This window comes from Sinohyriopsis cumingii, chromosome 19 (assembly GCF_028554795.1).
Source record: "Sinohyriopsis cumingii isolate HCF-2022 chromosome 19, ASM2855479v2, whole genome shotgun sequence".
Classification (NCBI taxonomy): domain Eukaryota; kingdom Metazoa; phylum Mollusca; class Bivalvia; order Unionida; family Unionidae; genus Sinohyriopsis; species Sinohyriopsis cumingii.
Genome location: NC_142979.1, coordinates 37,552,100 through 37,564,590, shown reverse-complemented (window position 1 = coordinate 37,564,590; position 12,491 = coordinate 37,552,100). Strand labels below are relative to the sequence as shown.

Below are 12,491 nucleotides of genomic sequence, written 5' to 3'. Positions count from 1 at the left end.
TAAGTCAAAATACAAGAGGGAATTAGAGAGAAGAAAGCTTGAACTTCAGAAAGATTAGAAGCGACTACAATTAGATAAAGAGGAGAATGAGAGGAGAATACAGTTGCAGTTGGAGAAAGATGAGAGAGAAATACAAATGAAGTTATAGAAAGAAGAAAACCAATGCATTTGCAGTTGGAGAAAGGGGGGAGAGAGAAACAAATGCAGTTACAGAAAGAAGAGAAACAAGTGTTGCTGGTGAAAGTGGAGAGAGAGAGAGATGAATCAAAACAATTAGAAAAATAGGAGAGAGAGAGACAGATGCAAATGCAAAAAAGAAAAGTAGAAAGAGAATTTCCATTTAGATCAAGAGAATTGCAGCTGACAAATGAAAAGCACATCACCAATTTACGTACAAATTCAAGTTGTGATGTTGCTATGAATTTTAGGTTAGTTTTCCCTTTTAAAGAGAAAGAAGTAAACAAATATTTTCGACATTTTGAAAAAATTGCTGAAAAATTCGAAATAGCCAACGGAACATTTGAGTCGATTATTACAGACTGCACTTTTCAGCAAAGACCGAGACATCGGTGCTTCCCTGACAGTACAGAAAAGCGCTTCCTATCATCTGGTGAAATAATACATCTTAAAGGGTTATCCATTAGTCCCTATGGCTTATCGGCAAAAATTCAGGAATTATAAAAATGAAAGTGGACAAATTCATGTCGAATTTGCAAGAGAAAATAGCAGTTACTTGATAGGTGCTGCTTAGCCAAGAAATGTGATCAATATTACGAATATCCATGGAATAATCAGACACTGTTTTCTTCACTCCACGATCATAACATACAAGCGACTCTCATTGTCGAAACATGCACACTATGCGGCACACCCATCAAAAGCGAAATATGGTTGCTTCAAAATGTTATACTTGTATAAGATGCATCAGAGTAACACAAATGTACAGTATAACGTAATTTTGGAAATTATTATTTGATGTAATACAATCATTATTATTTTAGTGATCGTACGTTAGATAATGACTGACATATTCATTTCTCCAATTTTTCATATTTCGTTGACGTGTGTGCCGCATAGTGTACATGTTTCGAAAATGAGAGTCACTTGTATGCGACAAGTGTGGAGTGAAGAAGACAATGTTTAAATATTCCATGGAACAGGACTCCTAAAGTTGGATCGAGTTAATGTTAAAACAAAAATTACTTTAGAATCGAGTACTATTCTGTAATTAAAGATGGATGTATCGTCGAGTCGCACACATGGTATATGGAGCTCTTTTCACCGGTTTTCACCTGAGCGTAACGTTGTCCCTGCAGGCACAATTCGCGAAATTCACAAGTTTCAGAGCCCGTAACGCAGAAACGTCAATGATTGCTTGATGAATAGAAACGTATTTAAGGAGAAAAAAAATAATAACGTATTATCGCGTGCCTTTAAAGACGGCAATAGCAGCAGGAAATCTAGGGTCATGGGTGGAACGTAGTATTTGCAAGTTAATTACTCTCTCTCTCTCTTATTTAGTATTATAGATAAGGTCCTATTTCAGAACGGGTTATGGGGGTAATCTGAAGTATTTGTATCACTCTGTACGATTTGTTTGCTTCAGATCAATGTTTTTTTTTTCCAAACATCAAGTTCGCGTAGAGCTCCTTTGGGTGACGCTTTGGAGAAAAGCGTTGAAAATCGCGATATCGTAAAAGAAAGCGAGATTAAATAGTCCTAACCGTAACTTTTATCCTAACCCAAATTTGATGAAAATTCGATGTTAAGACAACTAATATTGCTGTACAAAAATTGTAATTGATTATAAAGCAAACGTTATGAAAATATGAATGTAGCGCAGAGATGATTCTAAAGGGCATATGAGTCGGGGATGTAGCTCAGCGGTAGAGCGTTCGCTTTGCATGCGAAAGGCCCCGGGTTCGAGACCCGGCATCTCCACGTTAATTGATTTTGCTTTTTAAGATCTTTTTTATGCATTTTACTAGCAAATGTTTATTCAACAACCCCAACATTCATTAGCTGATTCTGATTTTATTTCTTTCGTTAAGAAAGATGACATCAGAAGGAAAACACGTTTGATGATCGCTCCGTGAATTTTCCAGTTTTTTTCCTTTAATAGACATTTTTGCTGTTTTAATTTGTTACAGGTACGTTGATAAGATTTGTGTGATCGCATTCATATATAAGTGAGATATATTTTGAGTGTGTGGATAACTTTATCCACCACACAATATATTATTTTCTGTGACAGTGAATACAAAGCCTGGTCGTGCTGCACGTGCAGCACAAGGAGCTGACTCACACTCTAATGACACCAGTGGAATAGCTAACAATAAGAATGGCATGTCGAGTAACATTGATAGACAGACAGGAGCTTCTCGTCGTTTTGGGAAAGAATGTACCGTGGTGATTGATGTAAAGGATGTGAAGAAAATAAAGGCAAGTGATATTGTTAGAAGTGTAGAAGAATTAACCGGAGATATGTCGGTCTATGCAGTTGTGCCCAAAGGTGCAAATTTGTATGAGGTCACACTACCGAGCAAGGAAGTAGCATATAATACCTTGTGTGGAATTGATATTGGAAGTGAACACTTTGATTGTACTCTATTATATTCAGACACTATTATAGTGTCAATTCTTCATTTACCAGCATACATCAATGATGATGATATAAGTATGAAGCTCGGTGAATACGGAGTAGAACTTCTTTCTCCCATTCAACGCAGATATTATCCTGGAACTAGTGTGGCTGATGGGACTCGTTATGTCAAATGTAAATTTCCACAGCAGGTAAAATCCTTGCCTTACAGTCTGAAATTTCAGACTGTTAATGGTCAACAATACTTTAGAGTATTACATGATAATCAAGTTAAGGTATGTTCTAGATGTCTAGATCCGGGACATGTTATAAAAGACTGCCCTGATTTTGTATGCTACAAGTGTGGGGAGCAAGGCCATGTAGCAAAAAATTGCACAAGGCAAAGATGTGATAGTTGTGGAAGTTTTCCTCTTATGTGTACATGCAGGATATGCGACAAATGCCACAAAGAGGCGCAAACATGTATGTGTTACAGAGAGGCCATTGCAGGCATTCATTCGCAAGTTGATGATGATACGAGGGAAGACATATTGGACTTACCGAGTGATGAAGATGATAAAGAAGAAATTGAGAATGCAAAAAAAGATAATGAGAGTGGAGAAAGTGGGGAAGAAAAAGAAAGAAGTGGAGTTGATATGACCAATGTAGAAATAGAGGAAGTAAACAACAATCATACAATTGGAGATGGATCGGGGACAGATTCAGATGATGACAGGAAGATGGCTGCAGACGTTGTTGAAAGATCAAACGAATCACGTACATGTCAAGAAAACGGTACTAATATCGAAAATTTCAAAGTAGTACAAAGGAGAAGGAGAAGGTTTAATCCAGTACCTAACATGAAATTGAATAACATGCGACGAACACCTATTAAGAAATGATCAAACACTCAACATTTTTTAATACTTTCAATACACTCATCATAATCATGGCTTTAAATATTGTATCTCTAAATGTAAATGGCTTGCGTAATTTGAATAAACTAAAGTCTGTTTTAGAAATATTTAAAGAGAAAAGAGGCCATATTTTATTATTGCAAGAAACCTTTTGGGATGATGAGTTTGTTGAAAGTGTTAGAGAAAATGAGATTTGGAATGGTGACATATTTTATAGTAATGCAGACAATAGGAGGGCAGGTGTTGCTGTTTTAGTAGTGAGAGAATTGAGAAATCAGGTGACACAAGAAATTATTGAAAAGGGTAGGATTTTACATCTTAAAATAGCTATTGATGATAAAGTGATTGATTTAATCAATATTTATGCTCCAAATGTTGTGAAGGAAAGGTTTAACTTTTTCATGAAGCTAAATACATATTTACATAACAGTACTAGTGATAGCACTATCCTGGCTGGTGATTTTAATACAACTTTAGCAGGTATTGATCGACATAACAAAGCCTTACATATTGATGATGTAGCAGTGCGTGAACTTTATAAAATTATTCATGATAGGAATATTACCGATTTATGGAGATCACGAAATCCTAGTACTCGTAGTTTCTCCAGAAAACAAGTTGTACTAGGCGAAATGAAGCAGAGTAGAATAGATTATTTTTTGATTTCCTCAAAATTGCATTCCAATGTGCAAAATATTTATTATGCAGATACATCCTTTAGTGATCATTCTTTTGTATACCTTAAACTAAATACCTGCAAAGTGGAAACAGGGCCCGGATTATGGATACTAAACAACAATGTTCTTTTTGAGGAAAAATATGTACAAAGAGTGAAATCAATTCTTACCGAAGGAAAAACTGACGAAATGTATTTCAGGGAACCACTCATTTGGTGGGATAATGTAAAATACAAAATTAAAAAATTTTCCCAAGTATACTGTACAAGAAGAAATAAGGAAAGATTACAAGAATACTTTACATTGCAAAATAAATTAAAATCATTTTCAGAAAAAGTCGCAAATAAAGAATCATATGACATTAACAAATATGAAGAACTAAAACATCAGCTAAGTGACTATGAAACTGATTTTTGTCGGGGTGCTATTTTGAGATCTAAGGCGAAATGGGCAATTGAAAGCGATAGAAATACTAAATACTTTCTAAATCTTGAGAAATATCGACACAACAAAAATGTAATTAATGAATTGATTGATGATGATGGTGTAATTATTTCAAATACAAGCGGGATCTTAGATGAAATACATCAGTTTTATAGTCATTTATATTCTTCGGTAACTGTTGATGATAATTGTACTGATTCACTTTTAAATTTTGTAAACTGTTCTGTATCTGATGAGGATAAAGATATGTGTGATGCCATAATAACAGTTGATGAAATACATACAGCTATAAAAGGGATGGCTAAAAATAAAAGCCCCGGCCCGGACGGATTGACAGTAGAGTGGTATTGTAAATTTTATGATTGTATATATGATATTCTGTTGCACATCTTTCAGAGTGTTAAGAATGACAATATTATGTCGAGATCAATGAGATTTGGGGTTATATCACTTATTTATAAAAATAAGGGGGATAATAGAAGATTGCAAAATTGGCGTCCTATCAGTTTATTTAATGTAGATTATAAAATTTTGGCAAGGATTTTGTCTACACGTTTAAAAATGGTATTACCCAAAATTATTTCTCAAACTCAGACATGTTGTATAGTTGGGAGAGATATTGCTGATACTATAGTCACTGTAAGAGATATTATAGATATGGTTGAGAGAGACAATCTTGAGGGATATATCTTAAAAATTGATCAAGAAAAAGCGTTTGACAGAGTTTGCCACTCATATCTGATTTCTGTTTTACGAAAGTTCGGTTTTGGTGACAATTTTATTCAGTGGATAAAGATATTTTATAATGAAATTAAAAGTAGTGTTAAATGCAATGGTCATCTAATGAAACCCTTTTTAATTAAAAATTCAGTCAGACAAGGTTGTCCTATATCAGCAATGTTATATGTATTAGCAGCAGAACCCTTAGGACTCGCTATCAAAGCAAATTCCACTATTAAAGGTATTCCACTCCCACTGTCTAGTAATACAAGTAAAGTTTTTCAACATGCAGATGATACAACCTTGACATTAGCGGACACACAATCCATTAATCAATCTTTTAATGTACTTGACTTGTATTGTAAAGGATCTGGTGCAAAGGTGAACAAGGAAAAGACAGAACTTCTGTGTATTGGATCTGGTAAACTTACTGATGATTATTGCAAACAATTACAAATTCAAATGTGTGATCAAGTCATCTTAATTTTGGGAGCTTATGTTGGAAAATGTGCAAAGTTATGTGAGCAACTGAACTGGAATGATAGATTGTCTAAAATTAAAAACTTATTGCAACTGTGGTCACAGAGATTTTTGACAATACAAGGAAAAGTAACAGTTGTTAATAACTTATTAGTTTCTAGAGTATTGTACATAGTGTCAGTTCAGCCTCTTCCTGATATGATTGCTGATGAATTGAAGCAATTATTTCTCAGATTTATCTGGTCAGGAAAGTCCCATTTGGTTCACTATTATACAATAATTGGTGATAAGCGAAATGGCGGACTACAGTTAACTGATATAAAGATGAAAATGTATGCATTCAGACTAAAATTTTTAAAAAGATACTTTGATGTGAATTGCCATGCTATGTGGAAAAATACCTTTGATCACTTTTTATCTACTGTCCTGAACATGAGGTTGACCAAAGAGTTGTTTCTCATGTCTTTAAATAAGCAACAATTGAATACCCTACCTATATTTTACAGAGAAATGTTTCATGCATGGGAAAACTTAGAAATAATATCGATACAAATATTGATGTGAGGAATGTTTTTGAACAACCTCTCGTTTTAAATCCTAATATTACATGTGCTGGTAAAACGTTGTTTTTCGCAGAATTTATAGAAGCAGGAATTGTTCGCGTTCAGGATATTACATATGAATTTGTACCTGGAATACTACCTTATAGAGCTATTCAAGAAATGATATACAAATCAAATTCTGAGATCAAAACAGATAAGATAAAAAAAGACTATAATTGCATAATAGAAAGTATACCATTAGGCTGGAGAAATATTGTTGCAACAGAGTCAAAACCCACTGTAACCAATGGGAGAAATAATATGTTTCTCAGAGTTGATACAAAATTATATGACCTCTGTTTATGTACAACACAACTATTTTACAAGCTTTTATGTCCGTTGATTTTTCAAGAACCAGCTTCTGTTTCCTTTTGGAGTAAGATATTTAGTTTGGAAAAGCATAAATACTGGAAATTGATACACCTACCTTTCAAGACCCCAGATTGTATAGATTTGGATTACAGAATAATGCACAATCGAATATTTACAAAAGAGAGACTAAAATACTATGGCAAAATTGATAATGACTTATGTCCAGTGTGCCAGTTGGAAACAGAGGATTTATTTCACATGTTTTTGAAATGTCCTGAATTAAGCTCTTTTAAGAATTATATTGTATATATAGTTGAGATTCTTTTTAAAAATTGTAGAGTTGGTGTTCTCAATAGCACTTCTTTTGAACAAATGCTCATGATAGGATATAACAAAGAAACAAAATTAGTAAATAGTTATTTTTTGAACTACATTCTGATCATTGCTCGATTGTGCATTTACAAAAGAAGAAACATTATGTCGTTATTAGGGAAACAAATAGACATCGAAAGATTGTTCCAATATTTGACTAGAAAATATATATTATATGCGTATCAACATTACAAAGACAAAAATCAGACATTGATTACGAAGTATTTTGTAAAAGATAATCCTTTAATGAGAATAGAAGAGGATAAACTGTTTATTACATTGTAGAATCATTGTTTTGTACTATAGGATTACAAAATAAAATTTTAGAATCATTGTTCTGTAACATAGCTTAACAAAATAATATTGTAGAATCATTGTTTTGTAATATAGCATTACAAAATACTATTGTAGAACCATTATTTTGTAATATAGCATTACAAACTACTATGTACATACTGACTGTATACTTTTAACTTATATACTGTACAAAGCGTTTTTTAAATAAAGAAAGAAAAAAAAAGCGTTCGCTTTGCATGCGAAAGGCCCCGGGTTCGAGACCCGGCATCTCCACGTTAATTGATTTTGCTTTTTAAGATCTTTTTTATGCATTTTACTAGCAAATGTTTATTCAACAACCCCAACATTCATTAGCTGATTCTGATTTTATTTCTTTCGTTAAGAAACAGTCCGAAAAGATGCCTCTTTTGAGGACTGGTTCTTGATGGTACTAGCTCATTAGCTACACACATGTTAAAGACCCGTTATCATGATAGCGTATTAAGTTGTTTTCTTTATTTAAAGGATTTTAATTGAAATCGCACGCTTTTGCCGTCACACGGACATAATTTCTTTTCAGAAATGTGAAATAATAATGAAAGACCTAATGGTGACCTGCCTTAATATTGTAGCCCAAAAGCACAAAGCAAGTCAATAATGTAATGACATACAGACCAAATTATTTATGTCTTTGTTCCTAATGGGCGGAAAGAACGACATTGATATGGTGTATGAACTTCGGAGCCGTCAGGAAGAGATGTACGTTATGTAATGTTTGTTGTTAGAATATACTACGTTGTGTCCTGCGGTTAAACAGACAACTATGGTATCTTGTGACTGTCAGAATTTTACCAGTTGTGCTTTAACATCTGGCATTGGAAGTTCTCTTATATTTCGGCCAGTTTAGGCTTCTTTTTGCATTCATGTAATTGGATTCAATTAATTCTTTTCTCTGGAAATACCAAAAAGCTCTGATAAAATTATTGGATAAAGACATTCATTCGAAGTGATACAGAATTATCATCAGGAATTATATTTATGTGATTCAACACGAGACTGTTGGCAAAGAAATACAAAGCAGGTCATGACATATACATCATTGCCTTCACTTTTAAATTTCCTTGGGACTTGCACTGAGATTAATTGAGGACTTTTTGTTTCTATGACTTTTGTCTTTAATTCTTGGATAACTTTTGGATTCAATTTGCAAAACACCTTTCTCATTTTTTACTTTGTATTCTAGGGAAATAAATTATTTGTTAAACTTTGCAAAGCTGGTTGTCTTCACTCTTTTCCTTCTCTTATTTTAAGAGCATAGACTCGTAACAGGAAACTGAGAGCTCGTCATTGGGATATGAATTGCCCTAAAATATATCAGAAATCTTTGTTTTTGAAACTGAAATTTCCCTGGTTTCATAATTATTAAATCCCATGTATTATTTCATATTTCAGAAATCTTAAATACAATCATCAAGCTTTTTGCAATGCCATCAAAAGTGGAGATATGTATTTCAAATCCTACCCTGGAGCAGTTAGATTGTTTGAAACAAGATGAATTGCTTCAACCTGCCAGAAAATATGATCTTTCTGAGGCAAAATCTCTTTTAACGAAACTTGAAAGAAAAAATATTTTGATCCAATATTTGGTGGAAAAGAATGGTTTGGATAAATGTGCTTTGGTTTTGATAAGCATGCCTACGTTCTGTGTCAGCACTTAACATGAATGTAAAGGAATTTAAGTTAAAATACAAGATGGAATTAGAGAGAAGAAAGCTTGAACTTCAGAAAGAGAAGCAACTGCAATTAGATAAAGAGGAGAATATAGTTGCAATTGGAGAAAGATGAGAGAGAAATACAAATGAAGTTATAGAAAGAAGAAAACCAATGCATTTGCAGTTGGAGAAAGAGGGGAGAGAGAAACAAATGCAGTTACAGAAAGAAGAGAAACAAGTGTTGTTGGTGGATGTGGAGAGAGAGAGAGATGAGTCAAATGCAATTAGTGAATGAGGAGAGGGAGAGACAGATGCAAATGCAAATGCAAAAAAGAAAAGAAGAAAGAGAATTTCAATTTAGATCAAGAGAATTAGAGCTGACAAATGAAAAGCACATCACCAACTTATATACAAATTCAAGTTTTGATGTTACTAAGAATATTAAGTTAGTTTTCCCTTTTAAAGAGAAAGAAGTAAACAAATATTTTCCACATGTTGAAAAAAATTGCAAACATTCGAAATGGCCAACGGAACATTTGAGTCGATTATTACAGACTGCACTTTTCAGCAAAGACCGAGACATCGGTGCTTCCCTGACAGTACAGAAAAGCGCTTCCTATCATCTGGTGAAATAATACATCTTAAAGGGTTATCCATTAGTCCCTATGGCTTATCGGCAAAAATTCAGGAATTATAAAAATGAAAGTGGACAAATTCATGTCGAATTTGCAAGAGAAAATAGCAGTTACTTGATAGGTGCTGCTTTGCCAAGAAATTTGATCAATATTATGATTATCCATGGAATAATCAGATATTGTCTTCTTCACTCCATGATCGTAACATACAAGCGTCACTCATTGTCGAAACATGTACACTATGCGGCACACACGTCAAAAGCGAAATATGATTGGTTTAAAATGTTATACTTGTATGGGATGCATCAGAGTAATAAAAAGTAGTTTAACGTATTTCTTGAAATTATTATTTGATGTAATGCAATCATTATTATTTTAGTGATCGTACGTTAGATAATGACTGACATATTTATTTCTCCAATTTTTCATATTTCGTTGACGTGTGTGCCGCATAGTGTACATGTTTCGAAAATGAGAGTCACTTGTATGCGACAAGTGTGGAGTGAAGAAGACAATGTTTAAATATTCCATGGAACAGGACTCCTAAAGTTGGATCGAGTTAATGTTAAAAAAAAACTTACTTTAGAATCGACCACTGTTCTGTAATTAAAGAAGGATGTATCGTCGAGTCGCACACATGGTATATGGAGCTCTTTTCACCGGTTTTCACCTGAGCGTAACGTTGTCCCTGCAGGCACAAGTCGGGAAATTCACAAGTTTCAGAGCCCGTAGCTTCAGTTTGGTGAAACGCAGAAACGTCAACGATGGTTTGATGAATAGAAACATATCTAAGGAGAAACATAATATCATAGCGTAAGATCGTGTGCCTTTATAGACGGCAATAGCAGCAGGAAATCTAGGGTCATTGGTGGAACGTAGTATTTGGAAGTTAATTACCCACTCTCTTCTATAGTATGATAGACAAGGTCCTATTTCGGAATGGGTTATGGGTTTAACCTGAAGTATTTTTGATCGCTCTGTACGGTTTGTTTCCTTCCGATCATTGTTTTTTGTCCAACATCAAGCTCGAGTCGAGCACCGTTTGGTGGTGCTTTGTAGAAAAGCTTTGAAAATCGCCATATCGTAAAAGAAAGCGAGATTAAATAGTCTTAACCTTAACTTTTATCCTAACCCAAATTTGATCAGAATTCGATGTTAAGACAACTAATATTGCTGTAAAGAAAATTGTAATTGATTATAAAACAAATATTATGAAAATATCAATGTAGCGCAGGGATGATTCTAAAGGGAAAATGAGTCGGGGATGTAGCTCAGCGGTAGAGCGTTCGCTTTGCATGCGAAAGGCCCCGGGTTCGAGACCCGGCATCTCCACGATAATTGATTTTTGCTTTTTAAGATCTTTTTTATGCATTTTACTAGCAAATGTTCATTGAACAACCCCAACATTCATTAGCTGATTCTGATTTTATTTCTTTCGTTAAGATACAGTCCGAAAAGTTGCCTCATTTGAGGACTGGTTCTTGATGGTACTAGCTCATTAGCTACACACGTTAAGGACATGTAATCATGATAGCGTAGTAAGTTGTTTTGTTTTTTTTTAAATGATTTTAATTGAAATCGCACGCTTTTGCCGTCACGCGGAGATAATTTCTTTTCAGAAATGTGAAATAATAATGAAAGACCTAATGGTGACCTGCCTTAATATTGTAGCCCAAAAGCACAAAGCAAGTCAATAATGTAATGACATACAGACCAAATTATTTATGTCTTTGTTCCTAATGGGCGGAAAGAACGACATTGATATGGTGTAAGAATTTCGGAGCCGTCAGGAAGAGATGTACGTTATGTAACGGTTGTTGTTAGAATATACTACGTTGTGTCCTGCGGTTAAACAGACAACTATGGTATCTTGTGACTGTCAGAATTTTACCAGTTGTGCTTTAACATCTGGCATTGGAAGTTCTCTTATATTTCGGCCAGTTTAGGCTTCTTTTTGCATTCATATATTTGGATTCAATTAATTCTTTTCTCTGGAAATACCAAAAAGCTCTGATAAAATTATTGGATAAAGACATTCATTCGAAGTGATACAGAATTATCATCAGGAATTATATTTATGTGATTCAACACGAGACTGTTGGCAAAGAAATACAAAGCAGGTCATGACATATACATCATTGCCTTCACTTTTAAATTTCCTTGGGACTTGCACTGAGATTAATTGAGGACTTTTTGTTTCTATGACTTTTGTCTTTAATTCTTGGATAACTTTTGGATTCAATTTGTAAAACACCTTTCTCATTTTTTACTTTGTATTCTAGGGAAAAAAATTATTTGTCAAACTTTGCAAAGCTGGTTGTCTTCACTCTTTTCCTTTACTTTTTTAAGAGCATGGACTCGTAACAGGAAACTGACAGCTCGTCATTGGGATATGAATTGCCCTAAAATATATCAGAAATCTTTGTTTTTGAAACTGAAATTTCCCTGGTTTCAGAATTATTAAATCCCATGTATTATTTCACGTTTTAGAAATCTTAAATACAATCAGCATGCTTTTTGCAATGTCATCAAAAGTGGAGATATGTATTTCAAATCCTACCCTGGAGCAGTTAGATTGTTTGAAACAAGATGAATTGCTTCAACCTGCCAGAAAATATGATCTTTCTGAGGCAAAATCTCTTTCAACGAAACTTGAAAGAAAAATTATTTTGATCCAATATTTGGTGGAAAAGAATGGTTTGGATAAATGTGCCTTGGTTTTGGTTAGTATGTCTACGGTCTGTGTCAGCACTTAACATGAAT

The 12,491-nt window shown here is 34.0% G+C and overlaps 2 non-coding genes across 2 annotated transcripts; both read left to right on the top strand.

The window, feature by feature from the left end:
• Positions 1-1,869: 1,869 nt before the first annotated feature.
• On the top strand, positions 1,870-1,941 carry Trnaa-ugc (transfer RNA alanine (anticodon UGC)). The gene has a single exon. It is a non-coding gene; the product is annotated as a tRNA-Ala (tRNA).
• A 9,047-nt stretch (positions 1,942-10,988) lies between these two features.
• Positions 10,989-11,060, top strand: Trnaa-ugc (transfer RNA alanine (anticodon UGC)). The gene has a single exon. It is a non-coding gene; the product is annotated as a tRNA-Ala (tRNA).
• The last annotated feature ends 1,431 nt before the right edge of the window (positions 11,061-12,491 follow it).